The 19,829-nt window shown below is 41.4% G+C and overlaps 1 long non-coding RNA gene across 2 annotated transcripts in view; it reads right to left on the reverse strand.

Moving 5' to 3' along the window:
* The window catches only part of LOC138917444 (uncharacterized), a 427,142-nt gene that overhangs the window by 170,396 nt on the left and 236,917 nt on the right, over positions 1–19,829 (reverse strand). The window contains exon 5 of one of the 2 annotated variants that reach the window (XR_011425474.1): positions 3,071–3,182. The exons of the other annotated variant lie outside the window; for it this stretch is intronic. This is a non-coding gene — a long non-coding RNA (uncharacterized lncRNA). Of the gene's footprint in view, positions 1–3,070; positions 3,183–19,829 lie in introns of those variants that run through there. 2 annotated transcript variants of the gene reach the window in all.

Here is a 19,829-nt window from a genome sequence, read left to right on the forward strand (position 1 = left end):
GAGAGCATATAAAGATCTTCATTTCTTTCTTCCTACTTCCCACTCAGGATCTGGCTATCAGAAACCAGTCCTCCACCAAAAATACAAAAGAAACTACTTGGAGGTTAAAAGCAGCATTTAGGAGAAAATGATGTTGTACATCATACCAAAATTTAATATGGCTTTATGCAAAATAGCAATGTGTCTGGTAATGCAAAGCTCTTCTAAAGTAGGTTAATAACAATCCAATATTATTCTCCTTAAAAAAAAAATGAAAATGTATGTCAAAAAAAAAAAAGGCCTAAAGTAGCTGAATCTTGTACCCATTGATGGAACTGATTTACATAGATAGCATTTAACATTCCATCATCATTATCCTATCAGTCTCCTGTCTAACGTGCAAGCCTAAAGACATTCAATGTGCTTAGAGGTTAAAAAAAAACCCTATACCCACCAGCCAAAACGGTGGTAAGTGACAAAAAGAGAAAAAGGAAAAAAGAAGAAAAAATAATAATTTTAAGCAGACAGATGAGTATCAACTGGGATGAGAAAAAGACTGTCTCCCCCCTCCCTTCTGCACCAATACAGTAAACTAAAAGATTGAATAAAAGAAAACTAAATATTTAAGAGTAAAATGTGGTTATCAAATGTGGAGAAGGGAAGAAAAGGGAAGCATTATGATAATAGTTGAGTCTGCCTCTGCTAGAGGAAGCAGCTTCAAGCGCGTCTGCCTTGACTTAAATGGAAAGCAAATGTAAATGAAATACAGTTGGTCCTTTAGAGTCGACTGTGTGAATATTTTCAGATATTTTTTTTCTCTTAAAATGTTAAGTGAATTTAATCCTGATGAGAAGAACCAGAGGAAGTGCTGTGGGGAGACTCGCATGTCCATCTGCACATAGTGTAGAGAAGGAAGCTAAGGGTCACATGTCTACACATCCTCCTCATATTGAAAGCTCTTTCTTGGACATGTACTTGGCTGCAACCTTGCAAATCCTATAGCCTCTTTAGTGCCTCTGCCAACCTATCAAGAAGGCCAGAGGGATCAGAGGCAAATGGAGCCTAGGGGCTTGTAAAGCCATTGACTTCCATCCCCCTAACAACTATGAAGTTCTGAACTGTATCTAGACCAGTGGGGAAGAGCCATAGTTATGTCAAATGTGTGTAGCCAGGGTGGGTGTGGAAGGGACCCTTCACATCAACTGAAAGAGGTATGTGGAGGCAGAGGGAGAAGCAAAACAGATACAACAGAGCATGAGAAGAAAGAGCAGGGAAGTAGGAGATGGGAGGAAAGAACACAATGATGAAAGAGATGATAAAGAGGTGGAGAAAAGATTAGTCAAGGGAAATGGGAATTTTCTTAGCCTTCATTCATCTGGTTCCTCACCCTGAACACCTAAGCTGAGACCCAGCCTTTCTACTGTTGTTCCAAATACGTGCCTCAAGTCCCCATACCCACGCCTCTGGGCCATCACCATTCCTGTAACATGCTGCTCTTTCATCCCAAGCCCACGTACACAGCAGAATCCTTCCTAACACAGCATTCCAGACAGTAACTGCTATTAAATAGGCCTATGCCCTTGATATACAACTGCCATTGCTAGAGCTTTTCCTCAGCCTTAAATCCAGACTGTGTGCCCTCTAGCAACTGTCCACTCAACAGCAGGCCTGGCCTGGGATTATTCCTGACAATGCTGAATTTTATTTACAAGGAAAAGAGACAGAAGTCAATTAAACAGGGTGTGATCCCAAGAAAAATGCACAGAAATTCTCCAAATTTTTAAAAAAACTAACAACCTTGGGTCATGTCTCTTTTTGTCCTACCCCACAGTGTGACAAGACTAAACCAGACAAACCAGATTCTCCCAGCCAGCAGTCTAGTCTACTAAAGAACAAAGATAAAATAAAGTGACAGCTTTTGAATATTAATAGGGCATATCAGCAAGGGTGAACAGCAAACAGTGGAAGTCATCCACAAGTTCTAAAAGCAGTTCCTAAAAGCCCGAATTCATCTCATCACTCCTCACTTAAGAATTCCACTAAGAAAATGAATCTTTATTTCAAAAATAAACTTCTGAGATGACTAGAGATAAAAGCAGAGAAAGAAATACTGAAGCACCACAGGACCCGCCTTCACTCATCTTCTCCCCCCAGGGCCCATCACGATGCCAAGCATATTATAGATGCCCAATAAATGTTTGTGGCATGAATGATGTGAAAAGAAAAGGAGTGCTTTAAAATCAACTTCAGAATGAGAATGGGCTTTGAAAACAGGCTGGCCCCAATCAGGATTACAGAAATAGAAAATGGAGTTTGAGGTCACAGAAATCTATTCCAGACATTACCTATAGAATCTTCGGAGGGTTTTCATTTCTAAAAAAAAGTAGAAACAAAGTTTTCTGGGCCACCACACTTCTATCTTTTTTATTCACTCACCCACCTACTCATATATTCAGTCACTCATTCAATAGGTATTATTGAGTGCCTAGTATGTGCCAGGCACTGTGCAGGGCTCTGTGGCTCCAGCGGTGAAGAAAGACAAGCAAGGGCTTAGCTCTCATGGAACTTATATTTGCTCTGTTCCTTCTCATTACCCTGAACCTATGCTGGAGCCAAACCATTACATTCAAAAGCCACTTCAACAGACTGAATTGCCTCCCTACCACAAGTGTCCTCCACCCCCAAATCACCGTGCCCACCCACTCTGCATTAATTTTTCTAAAAGATTACTGTCATCATGTTGTCCACCTGCTCAAAAACCTCCAATGGCCCCCTATCATCTATAATTCATTTTAGGACCCATTTATCAACCAGGTACTCCATGTAGGCATGGGGTGAGGATTATAAATTAAAGTCTACACTCCTCAACACTCCTCAACTCCTGAGGGCTGTATTGGTTATTAATTGCTGTAGAGCAAGTAACCCCAAAACTTGGCAGCTTAAAACAATAAACGAGTATTATCTTCCAGGTTGTGGGGTCAGGAATCCAGGAGAACTTAGCCGTTAAAATGAGGTTGCTATCAGGTTGTTGGCCAGGGCAGAAGTCATCTAAAGGCCTGGCCGAGGCTGGAGGGTCCACTTGCAAGATGGCTCACTCACATGGCTGTTGATGGAAAGCCTCAGTTCCTCACCATGTGGGTTTCTCCATAGGGCTTCCTGAGTGTCCTTACATCCTGGCTGCTGGCTTCCCCCAGAGTGAGACCCTAGAAAGATAAAGAGGAGGAAGCACTACACCTTTAATGACCATAACTTGGAAGTCACACAACCATTACTTCTGCTATATTCTATTAGAAGTGAGTCACTAATCCAGCCTAGGCTTAAAATGGGTGCAATCAAATTCCACCTCTTGAAGGGAGGAATATCAAAGACTTAGTGAACTGAACCACTGCAAAACTATAATCAGATTATAGTTTAGCATAGTATAGTATATTAGTCATCACTATCTATAATCAGACCCTACCCCATTTGCTTATTTTCATATCTCTATGCTGATATTCCCAGTATTAACCTCCATACTCCAACCCAGTTGGTTCTCTTGAATACACTGTACTCTGTAAACACCAACTCTTTCCTCATATGTTGCCCACACCTTGCCCCTGTCCTCTGCCCTCCAAATCCCATATACCCAGGAGGTAGCACAGGGTAGGCGCTAAGATTTTGGACACTGGGCTGCCTGGGTTCAAATTCCACTTCTACTTGGGGGAGTTAGGATTTCTCTACCTTGATTTCCTCACCTATAAAATATGATAATAGTATCTTCTTTATAATCTTGTTATGAGAATTTAGTGAATCAATACTTGTAAGTTACTAAGAAAATGTTTGGCAGGCAAGAAGTGCTATTGTAGTATTTGTTACATAATATGGATATCGTCCTTCCACATCCAGTTCATGTTCAATACAACAGCCCACAGTGATCTCCTTCACTGAACTCCTAATGCTGTAATTGTGACCCATTTTAACCCTGGTCAGATCTAAAAATTATTGCTTAATTATCTCACTTGTAGATGTCTTGCCTCATCTCCCAGTTGTTGTTTCCTGATGGTCTTTAAATTCTGTACTTTCTTAGAGTGCCTCAAAGAGAGTAAGAATTCAATTCAAAAGGAAGGAATTATTCACATTAGCCCCTATAAAAAATATCCATGCTACTAGTCTGGTCTCCCCAAATACTAAGAAATAACTCTCATTGTTTCCATGTGACCTTCTGATATCAGAAAGCCAACTCAAATTAGGCTTTCCCACAAGATCAGCCACATATGGGCCCCTTTCCACTAAGGTAAACTTATGAAAACACCCAAGATGGATGGGATGGGGTCCCCCTAGACCTAAAGGTAGGGGAGGACATGTGTGAGCCTCGGAGAGGAGAGCCCAGACACTGCTGTAACCCCAGGTAAAGAGAACTTAATCTCATAGGATTGTTAAATCTTCAAGAGTCTAATATTTCAAAATCATCACCAACAAATGCTCCTTCTCCATCGTGGACCATGGAATTTTAGGACTCCCCATCTGCAGTTTTTCCCAAAGTGGTGGAGTTTTCTCCCCAAGATTTTACAGCTTCCAGTCAGAGCCAAAACCTGTGCTGGGCCATTTCTCATTCTTGGGACCTGCTGGGACTTCCAGGTGACCATATAGGCAATGGGAATCAATAGTTACAGGGGGCTTTGGGGAAAATGTTCCCTCCCTGTCCAAGAAGGAAAGTTCTAGTGGTCCTGATTCAACCACTAAGAGACAACATTCATTCATTCTTTTTTCAATTAATCTTTATTAAGCATGTACTAGACACAGTGGCTGATACCAAGAAGTAGAATATGAGCATGTGGGCTTCAAGTAAGTTACCTGGAACAAGTTACCCTTTCCAGCATCAATTTCTTTGTCTCTGAAATGAAGAGGTTGGACAAAGTCTTTCGGGTTCTTTTTACTTTAAAAAATATATATTGTTTTTCTGATTCTAATGCCTGCTCTGCTTTGCCAGGCATGGTTGCTATGAAGATGAAGTTAGAAAATGTGCATGAAAGTGCTTTGAAAACTATAAAGCACTGCTCAAAATGTGAGGCATTATCCTCATTGTTGTTGCCATAGCCCCAAAAATCCCTAGAGAAAACTTTTAAAAGACCTGCTTGATAACATCCCACTGGGATCCTAAATAGGAAAAGCTCTTCCTCAAGTCTCACTGGGATCTCTCCTGCTGCTGGGAAGTCCACAAGGTGGCTTCTGTACATGGCAGCTTCTCACAGCAAACGCTTTTCAGAGATTGCAATTGCTCCCAGGAAAAAAAAGTTTACTATGTGACCCAATCCTGAAGTCTAATCTAAGTCCAGAAGGACAAAGGACTGGGATCAATTATGGATGTCTGCTGTGGACACAGGACAGAGAAGTGATGACCAGCTGACTGACATTCCGGGACTAGGTCCTTTGTAGCTACACTGTATGAGCCTCGATTATGTGCCAGGCATTTTACCAAGTGCATCATGTGAATTATCTCATTTTTGGAGTAGGTACTAATATCAGTCCCATTTTACAGAGGAGGAAACTGAGACCCAGAGAGGCTGACTTGCAAGATCACACTGCTAGTATGGGCAGAGCTAGAATTAAAAACAAGGGCCAACAGATCCCAAAGCCAGGATACTTTATTATGACAATATACTGAACTTTAGCTGGGATCCTAAGACAGCATGTGAACAGGTAAGCCAAAGGACCTCCTTATATTTTTCCTGTATAATAGATCAAATTGTTAATATCAGTTCAAAGTTGGCAGGTAATTGACAAGCTCTGGCTTAGCATAGGGATTGAACTTCTGAAGCAACAGTCTATAACCTTTTTTGATTGCACACTCCATTAAAGAAAAAAATTGTGTTAACCAATCCAATATATAGAAATCTACTTATATATGCATGTGTTTGTTTTCAAATTGCATACACATCTAACAACACTAACGCATCAGATACATATTAATACCTATCAAAAATAGAAATTTGTTAAGTGAGAAATACATATAAATACAAATTCTAATATTTCCTACCCAAAAGGATTGTTGGGCCAAACCTCTGGAGCACACTTAGCCATTTTCTGTAACACAGAGTAAAAATAATTTGTTTTCGTTACTTTGAGTCTGTCTTTTTCCTCTTTGGGCTCAATTTCAGGGCTTGCCCTGGGCAAAATGTCCAAGAACAAGACCACTCCCTCTCTGCACCCCCATGCGCCACCCTCATGCTCCACACCCCCTCTTCTCCAGGTTCCCAGGCACACAGGCACTTTCATGCTTTCCATACCCATTGCCCAAAGTCCCGCCTTTGAGTCCTCACCCAGGGCTGGCATCTCCTGCTATGGCCAACACTCATGCATTTATACGTTCATTCATTCTTACAGCTGGCAAATACTTACTGAGCCCTGCCACAGACAGGCACAGTAGGAGCTTGGAGAATCCAAAGATGAACCAGTCCCAGGCATACCCAGACCAGAAGGGGAATTAACACACACATAAATCGACATAAATCAATATGATATTAAGTTGTAAGTGATAAGTTCACTAAGAGAGACATGGGAAAGACGATTTCCAGGTGGAAGAATCAGGGGAATGTATGTAAATAAGGAGACCATGAGCATGGGCAGGTGGGACGCAAATGACAGGAAGTACACTTCAGGCTGGAGGGTAGTGGGGAGGAAAGGCAAAGTGGTAGGGGAACTTTCTGTTTAAGGAGAACAGAAGATGTGGGCAAGATAATAATCCAAGAGGCAGAGAAGTGGTTCTGTGTTATATGGACTGTGCATTCCAGGCAGAGACAACAACATTCACAATGGGGTGAAAGAAGAAAAGACCAGAGTGGCTGGAGCAGGCAGCCTAGGCAGTGCAGAAGCTGATGAGGCTGAGCTGTGGGCATGGCTCACACTCCCAGAAGCTCACAGGGCGAGTTAAGTCATGGAGGTGAAAGTGTGCAGAGCAGCAGTAATCAGATTTACCTTCCAGAAAGATTGCACCGGCTGCAGTGTACAGAGTGGACTGAAGGAAGGCAGGTAAGGGAAGGTACATCACCCAGACGCTTTCGTCTGGGAGCAAACACATCACTCCAGGGTGTCGCCTGGAACATCTTGGCAGGGAAATGACCTCTGCTCTGAAGAACGCTTCTAGCCTATTCCTCAGCTCCTCTGAAGCCAGCCTACCATCAGAACTAACCACAGAACACAGACTGCGAAAAAGATGTCTACATTTTGTAGATCAACCTATTACTTTAGGGCCCAATGACTTTGGGAAAAGATTTCCAGCCCCTGGGCCCTTTACAGCCTGGGTTGGGCCTCCTCCTGGCAGGACAGATTCTTCTCTTGGTCAATCAGAAGCTCAGGAATCATATTTCCCACTCGGTTCCCAGGGTGCTCCGGCCAGAGCTGACACACTGCCTCTTTAAACATATTATGAAGATTATCAGCAATGTATCAAGGTGTCTTTGCAGAACGGTATAAACTTCGGCTGCACTACTTATTGCCATAAACCACACTTCCAGGTTTTTATTTATATGCGCATTAGTTCAATATGATTGGATCTGTAGGCAGCAGAGGGGATTGGGGTAATTTATATATATATATCAATAAAGGTCTCCAGCCAGCCACTGGGTGCTCTAAGGGGAACAGTAGTTCCATTTAAAACATTAGGAACTGGAGAAATTGAAAATAACTCTCTATTTAGAGGCCAAGGATTAAGGCATTTTGCAAGGAAGGTCTCAGCCCAGCCAGGCTATGCTAAAAAGGCTGTTAAAATGTCGTTTGGCTGATAGTTAATCCACAGAATTTACCTTAACCCCTTCATTTCAATTGGATTTTTTTCTGTGAAGCATTGATGCTAACAGGGGGACAGTATAGTGTGGTGGAAAAGGTGGCTAAGTGTGTGGGCATATGTCATTTTTTGCCTCCTAACACCATTTTCACTGTCTGCTGGTAGCATCACCTCAGTTAGCTCTGTTGTACCCACTGAGTCAGGTCTTCCTGGAAATGTGGATCAAGATTCCCTGTGGTCCTGAGCCATGGAGGCCTCCTTATACAAGCTGAGCCAGGCTTTCTCTCCTGAGATTTGGACTATTCACAAAATGCCATAAAAATGGTGGAAGCCAACTTATCCTGGTAGTGGTGCCCTGAAGAGGCTCTGTTAGTTTCTGCCATCTACCCCAGAGGAGCTTCCCTGGCTCCTGGGAGCTGTGCATTCTCTACCATTTTACCAACCATGAAATAGCTTTCCAATGAGTTCTTCTGCTTATGTTAGCCAGAGTTTCTGTTGCTTGCAACTAAGGAGGCTAAGTGAGATGCTGGGGGCCAGGAGCTCTGGACTTTAGGCTTGGACCCATGCGTGAGCATGGACAAGTAACTTCCCTACTCTAGGCAACAGTTTCTTCACTTGTAAAATGAAAGTATTAGAAGAGGCCAATGGTTCTCAAGTTTTAGGGAACACCAGAATCACCTGGGGATCTTGTTCAAAATTTAGATTCTGAATCCGTCATTTTAGAGTGGGACCCAGGCATCTCCTTTGGAACCAGCAGTGATTCTGTGCCTACCAAACTTTAAGAGCCCATTTTCAAATTATGCTCTCTAGCGCCCTTAGTTCTGGGAAGGACCGATGGGGACAGCATCTGGGTAAGGGAAAAGTTGACGAATGTGGCCTTCTTGTTTTGGCTAGGCAACTCTCCTTCGATGTCTTATATATTGAGGTTCTACATTAAATTTCCTCCATAAAAAGGGATCTACCACAGACAACAAAACAAAACTTAGAAAATCAGTGAACTGGAATCACTAGATAATTTCCAAGTAAGCCTTCTGTTCTGATTCCAGCAGGTACCTCCTGCGTGGCTTCCAAAGGGAAGCAGGTGTCAAACCCTGTGGGGAACTGACCACTGCGTTTATTTTATTTGAACTTCATCTTAGAAAGAGAAACCAAACCAGGACGTCAATCCTAAAGCCATCTTCCTAACAGACCCACAAGCAGGAGTTTATTACCCCACCGGTAATGATGCAGCAGCCGAGGCCCTGAACGACTTGCCCGGTGCGATGCAATTAGATAACAGCAGAGCCCGGCGACCTCTCAGTCACATCGCAGGGCTCCTCCTACAGTGCCTCTTCCTGCCGTGGCATTTGAAACACCATAAACTGGAGCCAGAGGAGATCCATAAACAGCCCAGTTCTTATTTTTTACTTTAGAGTCCCTATGTGGCTTAATTTATTTTCAAAAGAGCATGTGACATGTTCGTTGGCACCTTCCCTGCCATAAAATATCTGTTGACATTTGTGGTTTGGGGCTGGGTTGGATTAGTTGCTGTTTCGTTCCATCCACCTACTGCATGTAGCACCAGGAGAAACGCCATTCTACCCTAGCCCCCCGTCACATCTTCTACGCTCTACCCAGAACAAACCACATGTGGCCTCTGCTGAATGGAAAGATTAAAAAAGAGCTACTCCATCTTTTATCAGCTGTGCAAACCTAGGCAATGCACTTAACCTCTGTCTCCATTTCCTGGCCCATGTGAGGCTGTGGTAAATATGATGATAAGGAAGAGAAAGTTAATGATAGTGGCTAGCATTTATCCACCACATACAAGGAACCAAACACTGGGCTATGCTACACTGCTTGAATTGTCTCAATCAGTCCTCCCACAAGCCTACAAGGTAGGCATGACTACCGTCACCCCCATTTTACAGGAGGAGAAATGGGGGTGTGAAAAAGGTAAGTAACTTTCCCGAGGTTATTTAGCAAATAAGTGGTGGAGTAGGCTTCAGACTCAGGAAGTCCGCCCCTACAGCTGTGCATTTCATTGCAACACTCTGTTCATGGAGTTTCTCCATACTTGGTTGAAAAGTTTGGAGGAGTGTCAGGTAGAGAGTTCCTAGAGTATGTTGGGAGAATCACATGTGGAGGGTGATTTAGGATAAAACAATGCAAGATAAAATCATAGTACAATGGAGAAAACACCAACCTAGATTTGTCTTCATTAGCAGTGGAATCATGTGTCACATGTCCTCCAGGAGGCTCAGTCTTCTCATCAGCAAAATGGGGAAATTATTCCTACCTTGTAGAGATAGTGTAAAAATAGAGATGTTTGCACAACTACCTATCAAGTACTTAGTAAATGGCAGTGATGTAACGTGTGTGGTAGCACACCAAAAAGCTAGTTGACAGCAAGCTGTTATTATCCACATAGAGCATTATTACATATTAGAGTAACACAGAATTACTTCTAAGATCATAAAGTCAACCCAGAGTTTTCTTTCCTAAGTTAAATTCACGGAGATCATGAGTCAAAAGTCCATAGAGTTAAAACAAACAAACAAAGTTGTCTCCATCTCCAACCCACTCAGCTTACCTGGGTCAAAAGCCTTGAAATTCCTACAATAGGAAATCTCTATTACATATCCGGGCATTACATATGAAGGATAATTTAAGTATTATGCCACATGGAAACTAATCTCTCTTATACTTATCATCAGGATAGACTTTCCATTAATATGTTTATGTCAATATTTTTAGATATATTTCTATATATACACATACTCTCATAGATAAATATCTATTTTAATGATATTAATATTAGAGATGCTAAAATTGAAATCCACTTTTTTCCTTAAAAATATGTCATAGACATCATTCTATGCAAATAATGCAGATGCACATCATTATTTTAATGCCATCATGATATTCCACTTTACAGATATACTATGATTCACCAATTGGGAGTTTAAATGGCTTCCAGTTTTCACTATTATAAACAGCACTGCAACGAACATCCCTGTATGTACATCTTTGTGTATTTATCCTTTAAGGTCTTAGGATAAATTTCTGGATACAGAATTTCAGAGTCGTAGATACACACACTGAAAACATTGCTATAGGAGCTTCTGGGTTGGCGAATGCATCCACATGCCAGGAGGGTGGTGCATCCCAGTTCTGTGGGACAGAGGCTCTTCCTCTAGGGACCCTTCCAGACCTCACCCTACACATCTCTTTGTTGGGCTGTTCATGTGTATCCTTTATAATATCCCTTATAATAAGCTGGTAAATATGGGGCTGAGAAAATTAAATAACGTGAATAAGATCTGCCACTGGTCAGGTGCAGGGCTAGCATTGAAAATATGTCTGTTGGACACCAAAGCTCTCTCTTGCTAGGCCTCCTCACGGCTTGTGGATCCAAGATTCAGGTTCTGGCATTTGCCACGTTGAATATAAAACCGCAGAATGAGAAGACTGTGGCCAGTATGAACAAGGCTCTGAGTGGTTATTAACTGACCCAGTTCCAGCAACACTATTAGCAGAGATGAAGCCAGGTAACTAAACATACCAAACAAGAACCTCCCAGAAGGCTAGGAACAGATCTGGACAAGGGGACATAGCTATGGAATGCTGGGAACTTGATAAAGCTTTGGAGGATGGATATGAGACCTGTAGAGAAGGAATGAAAAACTTACACTTTCTTAGCATGAAGAAAATAGAGCTGGGTAACAATTCAATAATGATGCTAAGATTTATGAACATTTATTCTGTGGGGCTGTGGTTTGAATCCATAATGTGCACATGGCTTGACATGTTACTCACACACAATTCTCATAATTCACCCTTGAGAGGGTTTAAATAAAGTATTTTCACATCTGAAAAAAACCAACTTTGCTATATATTTTCAAACTGTTTTTCTCCAGAAAGGTATTTCCACCTTAGATTCCCACGAACTGGTATGAAAGCCAAGAGGCTGACTATAATTAGTACGTTAAACCATATGAAGTTGTCATATTTGTAGGTCAAAAGTGGTTGAATATTGGTAAATTCATATAGTTCAATTTAATAATTTATCCCTAAGATGAGCTAGGTATTGCTTTCCATTTCAAACACTGTGTTGGCCATTCAGAAAGCACAGTAACATATTTGCTTTGTGCATCTTTTTAGGTAGGATAGAAGGAGGAAATAGATGCAGACTGTTTTCACTGCTTCTCTGAAAATGAGCAATTATTTGAAGAACTCCTGCTTTATTTATTTATTTTTTTTCCTGAGGAAGATTAGCTCTGAGCTAACATCTGCCACCAATCCTCCTCTTTTTTGCTGAGGAAGACTGGTCCTGAGCTAACATCCGTGCCCATCTTCCTCTACTTTACATGTGAGACGCCTACCACAGCATGGCTTGCCAAGCGGTGCCATGTCCGCACCGGGGATCCAAACCAGCGAACCCCAGGCCACCAAAGCGGAACCTGTGAACTTAATCGCTGCGCCACTGGGCCAGCCCCAAACTCCTGCTTTCTAATCTGGAAACAATCTGTTCTTAAATAAGGTAAGGCATTGATTCTGAGTCACTTGATGGCAAAGAGTGAGTTGTTCTTTTACCATCCCTTTTTAGTCAAAGGATAGTTCCATACAACTGAAAAGAAATTGGTGTTCGTTGTCACAAGTCCTTGAGACCACCTCCCTAAATACAGATTCAATCTGGAGGAATGTTACAGCTCAAGATCCTTACAGCAGCCCAATAGTTCCTGGATTGTGTTGCAGGGAGCACCAGTCCTGCAGATGCTCTGAGAAGAAAAAGCTCCATGCTTGCACATGTTGGAAGAATAGGACATCCTATTTAGTTTAAAATTTTAAGTTTATTAAACTTAAATTAAATTAAAAATTTAATCCTTTTAGTAAATCACAATGCACTGAAGCCTTCCAGCCTCTGAGAAGTCCTGGAGTAAAGAAACCTCCTTTTGTTGAGCCCTGCATTTCTCACACTTGTTTGACCACAAATCCCTTTGCTCACATTCATTTGTTACTACTGTGTAGTGGAAAAGACTTTCTAAAATGTCCAAAAACTCATTTTATTAGAGAAGAACTTGTATTATGAGGGTTCTACAGTAAGTCAACGGCAAAGTTAGGATTAGAAGTATTATCTCAAGCCATATACCAGGTATTTATTGAGCCTGCTGTGCACTAAGATCCGTGCCAGGCACTGGCAAATAACAGCGAGCAAGACATAATCCTTGACCTCAAAGAGGTTACAATCTAATGGGAGGAAAAGACAAATCAACAGGCAATTTCAACTTAACGTAACTTGTAACCAATCTAGAACATGTGACTATTGAACACTCAAAATGTGGCTTCTGAAACCAAGGAACTGAATTTTAATTTAATTCAATTTTAATAAATTTAAATTTAAAAACAAAAGCAGTGTAAATTATTTTTCTATTAAATGCAGCTTTGTTGTTTTGGCAGGACTACATTTCTCTTTAACCACTGAAAAGTTAATAACTAAATTGAATTGAGCTGTAAGTGTAAAATACACACCAGATTTCAAAGACTTTGTTCAAAAAAATGTGAAATATCTCATCAATAATTTTCGTATTGATTGTATATTGAAATGTTAATATTGTGGAAAAGTTGGGTTAAAAAAGAAATTACTAAGGTTAATTTCACCTGTCCTTTATTTAGTATTTTTAACACAGCTAGTAGAAAATTTTAAATTACATACGTGGTTCTTTATACACACGGTCCCTAACTTACAATGGTTTGACTTAACCATTTTTCGACTTCCCAATGATGGGTTCCAGAATGGGAGTTCAATCTATCGTTGAACTGCACAACTCTGAAATACGATCAGCTTTGGGATTCATCTTACTTCAAAGATTTACTTGAGTGAATATGTCTGTGCTATCATAGACTGTTTTGTTTCTTTTTTCTTTTTTTCTTTTTGAAATACACACACATAAACCATCTTGTGAAACAACAGTGTGTGTAGGGGTGTGTACGTGTGTAAAAGTTTTGACTGCATTTTAAAAGTCTTAGAAAACTGTTGATCTTGTTCGATCCTTACTCAACGCATTTTTGGCTTATGATATTTTCAACTTACAATGGGTTTATCCGGACATAACCCCATCATAAGTCGAGAAAAACCTGTATTCCTCTTGGAGAGAGCTATTGTAAAAGATTTAGAGTGCTCAGGAAACAAGGATGCCTAACCAAGACCTGAGGAAAGCTTTCCAAGAGACGATTTTTACAGGGAGAACTGAAGGAAGAGAAGAAATGAGCAGGGAAAAGAGAGGAAGGAAGAGTGTTCTTGACAGAGGGAGTGACTTGTGCAAAAGCCCGGAGGTTGAACACAGGAGTGCCCGGTTCCAGATACTTCTGGTGCACCACACTTTCTCTGCTTCAGGCCCCCGAATACTCTTCCCACAGATCACTGCCTCTAAAACCACTAGAGGCTCTTTATTTGGGGTAAAATATCTCTGAAACCACACATTAGGCAGACATTAGGTGCTTGGAAAAGAGTACTGTGTTTACATTTCAAACAGGTTAAAGCTAAATGTAGACTCCACTCTTGCATAGGTTGCTGATTCCTTCAAAATGTACAACAATTTTATGCATTCTCAAAGGAATATTCTTTATAGGAAATCACCACCACCAAAGCAAACATCAATTACTCTCAATAAGTGTAATTGCAATCGGCTTTTGTGAGGGTGGACAGCTGGCCTGGAGCAGGGGCAAGAAGGGGGCTTAGCTGCAAAGGATGGATGCAGAGGGGGATGCTGGGAGGCAGTCCAGAACAGTGGTAACAGTTCAGGCTCTGATGGCTCCACCACTTACCAGCTATGCAACACCAGACAACCTTGTAATGGCTCTGGGCCTCAGTTTCCCCATTTGTAAATGAGCAAAGAAGTAGCATCTACCATGGAATTGTTCAACCTCAGCACTACCGACATTCAGGCCAGAAAATTCTGTCATGAGGGCCTGCTTTGACTACTGCAGGACGTTGAGAGGCATCCCTGTTCTCTACTCACTAGATGCCAGTAGCACCCCTCACCCCAGCGGTGACAACCACAGATATCTCCAGACATTGCCAAATGTCTCCAAGGGGCAAAGTTACTGCCCGTTGAGAACCACTGATCTCCTGAATGAGTTGTTGTGAAGATTAAATGGAATTTGCATGAGAAGCAGTGGTACTGAGCTGAAACTTGTCAAGTGCCCGATAAAGGTTTGCTAAATAAATACATAAAATAAAGGGAGGGAAAGCTCCAACACAGATGACAATGGGGTTGTCATCTCAGCAGATCTTCCATTTTGTGAATTTCACTAGCCATCACTTTAGCCCAGGAAGTTCCGTCTATTCCCTCTCCTCCTCCCACCCCAAGAAGCCAGGTCCTGGGTCTCCCGAGTAATGTGGGCAGAAAGGCCTTGCAAATGGGACATGACTGCCTCAATGGATTTAATGGTGCTTTTTAAATGTGGATAATTATAGGGCCTCTTCTAAGCAAGTGCACCAGTGGCAGGAGGCTGTGGGCTCTGGGGCACCGTGGGCCCACATAGCTCAGCTCCATCGAGCTGATGGTAATGTTATTAAATGTGCTCTCTCCTTTTATTAGGCATCTTAATAACCTCTAAGTTGCACCCAGGAGAGTTGGTGCAGAAAAGGAATTCTGGCCAACCTAATTTGTATTTGAAAATACCCCATAGGCCAACGGAACAAGATTCAGATGAATTTCACAGACAGCTGAGGGCTACACAAGGCAAGTGTTTCCAAATTGTACTCGATTATTGAATGCAAAATGCCTGCCTCCCTGCCTTCCCCATCCCCATTCTTTGCCCTCGTTTTCTGCAATGCCCCTGAACCCCCATACATGCATATGCAACCCACACCACAGCTACCGTCTAACAGAGTTAATATGGGTGCTCCCTTGACTACAGGGAAATAATGCCAGGAGTTCACACTTATTGAGCATTTATTACCCTGAGCCAGACCCCAGTGCATTCCTGAGAACAATTCAAAAGGTGAGTGCTATCTTTTCCCATTTTATTGTTAAAGAAACTGCAGTTTGAAAAGGTTAGTATCTTGCCAGAAAGAATTATACAAATAGATAATTATAGAGCATGGACATAAGCCCAATTCCACCTGACTCCCAAACTGGTGCTCTTTGCCGTTGCCTAACACTTTTCAATAATCAGATGGTGACAAAGAGTAAGTCCACTTATTAGTTCACCACGTTTGTGTGACTTTATGTTCCAGACCTACCTGTATGGAGTGCTGGAAAAAGACACTGCCCCTACCCACAGAGATTTTACAGTGGAAGTTGTACACAATGGGAAGAACATTCTAAAGGGATCGGGAAAGAAGAATTGCAACTCACATTCATTCAACAAATGTTTAGTGAGAAACTACTATATGTCAGGCAGTAGCTACTGTGGATGTTGCCACCGCCACAAGCAAAGGTAATAGTTTTGAGAAACATTCCAGGTATAGAAGGGACAGAATCTGCCAGTCTCGACTGAAAGGATAAGGAACAGAGAAAAAGCAAAGGAGATTCAGATTTCCCTAGTGCAAGAAACTGAGGATGAGGAAGCCGTTAGCTGAGGTTGAAGCCTGGGGTTTGGGGAAGGAGTGGTGAGTGTGTTTTCAAGTATGTTAAGTTGTCAGAAGACACCGTACTAGTTTCCTGTTGCTGCTGTAACGAATAGCTGCAAACTTAGTGGCTTTAAAAAACACAGTGTAATTTCTTCCCGGTCTGGAGACCAGAACTCCAAAATGAGTCTTAGGGAAGAAAAACCAAGGTGTTTGCAAGGCTAGTTCCTTCTGGAGGCTCCAGGGGAATGTCCACTCCTTGACTCTTCCAGATTCCAGAGGCCACTGGCATTTCTTGGCTCCTGGCCACATCACTCCAGTCTCTGCTTCCATCATCATATAACTCTTTGCTGTCCTCTTGCATCCCTCTTATAACCACACTTGTAATTACACCAGACCCATCGGGATAATCCTGGATAGTTTCCCTATCTCAAGATCTCTAACTTAATCACCTCTGCAAAGCACTTTTTGCCGTCAAAGGTAACTTTCCCAGGTTCTAGGGACTAGGATATGGACATATTTGGGGGAGCCATTATTCAGCCTACCACAGACATTCAGGAAGAGAGATGTTCTACACTCAGTTAGAAAAGTAAGTCTAGAACTTGGGGGAAATGATATTCATTCATTCATTCAACCATTCAGTAATCATTTCTTAAGCAGTTAATATGTGCCAAGAAGATAATCGCACTAAAAGAGTTGATTTGGGACTCATCCCCATAGCTCATAGGTGATGGAGTTTATGTAAAGAGAGTGTAAAGAGTGAAAAGTAGACAACTAAAGGCAACACTTTGGGGGAGATCTACACGTTTCTGGAACAGACAGGAAAAGGGGAGCCAATGTGAACTTGTCCAAGTTAAGACCTATCATGTAGCACCATTTGTACAGGTTTGTTTGTATTGTATGGGTGACTATAGGTGATTATATAGAGAATATGATTTCAAAATATGCTGTCTGGTGGCAGGGGGAGGAGGAATTCAAGTAAATTCTTCTTGAGCCACAGCATCTCTGGAAGGTCTCTTCTCCAGCCTCTGATCACCACTAATGACTGTGGTTCTGGCCTGTTCTTTGCCTCTCCCTTCCTCAGCCAAGTACAGCCATTAAGCATTTCACATCCAATCACTACAGCCTGAGCTCTTGGCTGCCCCGGTAATGGAGGCAGCAAGAATTTAATCCATGGCAGCCTCAGGTGCAGAAAGATGATACTGAATATTTCATTCCTGGGATGACGGGAACTGGAAGCCCCTGGAGAGGATCTGGCTGAATCTTTTAAGCGAGCCCTTCCAGGAATCCATTGGGTAACCGTGCTATTGGCAGTAATGACTGCCACTCGGGCCTCAGCTTCCCAATGGGAGGGGAAGCAGCATTAATGTGCAACAGTGCTAAAAGGCCAGCTCCAACTCTGGTTCTAGGAAATTAATTTTTTAAAAAAATTCTGCTTTCAGAGGTTTCCTTCACCTCTTTGGGTCCAAAGGACATTTGTTGCCATTTTTCTCTTTTTTGTTTTCTATAAAGAGCCAAATGAAAGAATGAAAAAGATCTAACAAAGAGAAATCATTTAAGGTACATTTCTTCTCTTCAGGAAATTACCTGCTTTGGCTTACATCTTTAACTCCTCTCAATCTTCCATAGCTGGCACAAGAAGACAGTAAGTGTTAGAATGGACACTAGAGAAAAGCAGATGCATTATCTTAGTGGGAAATTGCATAGATTGTGTTGGTAGGTAAATACCATTTGTTAAGCACTGAAGTATTAAAATGAAAAAAGAGACTATTTTTCCTTAAAAATTTAAGTGTTTTGAAAAACTGGATTTGATTTTTTTCATTACTCTTCACAAAATTGAAAACAGATGGTATGAACTATAGCCTTAAAAACATACACACACACACACAGAAAGTGAAAAAGGTCAGTTTCAGTGTAAGAGGGAGGTGAGATGACCTGAAATATGACCCTTTGGGCTTTAAGACCTGAATTCAGATCTGATTTGTGACTCTGGGTCAGAGATGCATACCCTGAAGAGCGGGCTGTGAACTGGAAGTTAAAGGACTGGCGAGCAGAAGGCTGGGCTCCTAGAGGCACCCGGACATGCCCACCTCACCTCTCCTTCCTAACCCTGCACATCCGTCAAGAGAAAGCTCCTGCAGGAAGCTCTACTATCAGTCCAGTGTCTTCCGCCTCCTCTGAACTCCTTCCTTGCTCTCTGGACCATTCTTTGTGTCATGTATCTTGCTTCTCCTTGAGGGATAGTTGGGTAGCAGCCATAAGGAGCATGCATGGTCCCTTTCCCTGCCCCGAAACTATTGCTTGCTTCATAGATGAGCCTGAGGTTGGCTTCACATGCAGGTGGAGCAAATTTTTACACATCTTTGTATCCTCTGTGTTTCCCATGGAGTGGTAAGTGAACTGAAAGAAGTGTGAAGACTTTAGGTGGTAGTACATAGGTATTCTCTAAAGAGAAAACATTACTAAGTGGTAAACATTACTACATACTAAATAAGAATTCTTTCTAAAATTCATTTCTTTCTAAAATGCTTTCTATTTAGTATCACTATTATTTTAATGTGTCCTAGAAATATACATATTAAGAAACCCTCAAATATCATGATTATGAAATATAAATACATATTAGTTTTCAAAAATGAATTAATATAGGAAAATATTAAGTAAAAGTTCACATGGAACTTAGGGATATGGCAAAAATCACGAAGATGATGTACAAAGGCTGAAGTGTTGGAAAATACTGTCATGTGCCATTTAGCACAATACTTATTACATTATCCAACAAATATTTGTCAATTGAATGTATTCCAAATGCTATTATTTGCTTATTATTATCATCACAGTTTTTTTCTATCTTGAGGAAATCTCAAGAAGACTATCATTTGACAGAATAAAGAAATAGAAGCTTCCACAGCAATGACATTTTATTGTCTTGGTAGGCAAGGCAATGAGCTCTGGAGTAAGGAGAACTTCTGAATGTAAATAATTACACACTCAGTGCCTCAGTGTCCCCATTTGCCAAATGAAATTGTTACGAGGAAGAAATTAAATAATGTATGCAAAATGCTAGCTTGGTGCCTGGCATATAGAAAGAGCCTAATAGATGCTAGTTATTATTATTAACAATAATAGCAGCAGCAACAACAATGAAAATTGACATTTGTATGGAAATTCATGTCTTTTAAAGGGTTTTTATCCAACCATTAGCATTTATCCAAACCATCTGCTAGGTTCCAAGTACCGTGCAAGACTCATGGATTCAACTATGTAACAAGATGGGTAGGTGGGGTAGGGAGAGAGACTAGAATCAGGTTGCCTGTTTTCAAGCGCAAGCTTTGCTGCTCCTAGTTGTGTAGCCTTAGGAAAGTGACTTATCTTTCCATGCCTCAGTTTTCTCATCTGTAAAATAGGAATAATAATACTCATAATAATCACCACTTTGTAGGATTGCTGTGAAGATTAAAGAGTCCAAGATGTAAAGTATGTCAACATTAATAGAAAGTTACCTGTACATAGAACACTCAACGTATTTTA

Source organism: Equus caballus, chromosome 14, assembly GCF_041296265.1.
Source record: "Equus caballus isolate H_3958 breed thoroughbred chromosome 14, TB-T2T, whole genome shotgun sequence".
NCBI lineage: Eukaryota > Metazoa > Chordata > Mammalia > Perissodactyla > Equidae > Equus > Equus caballus.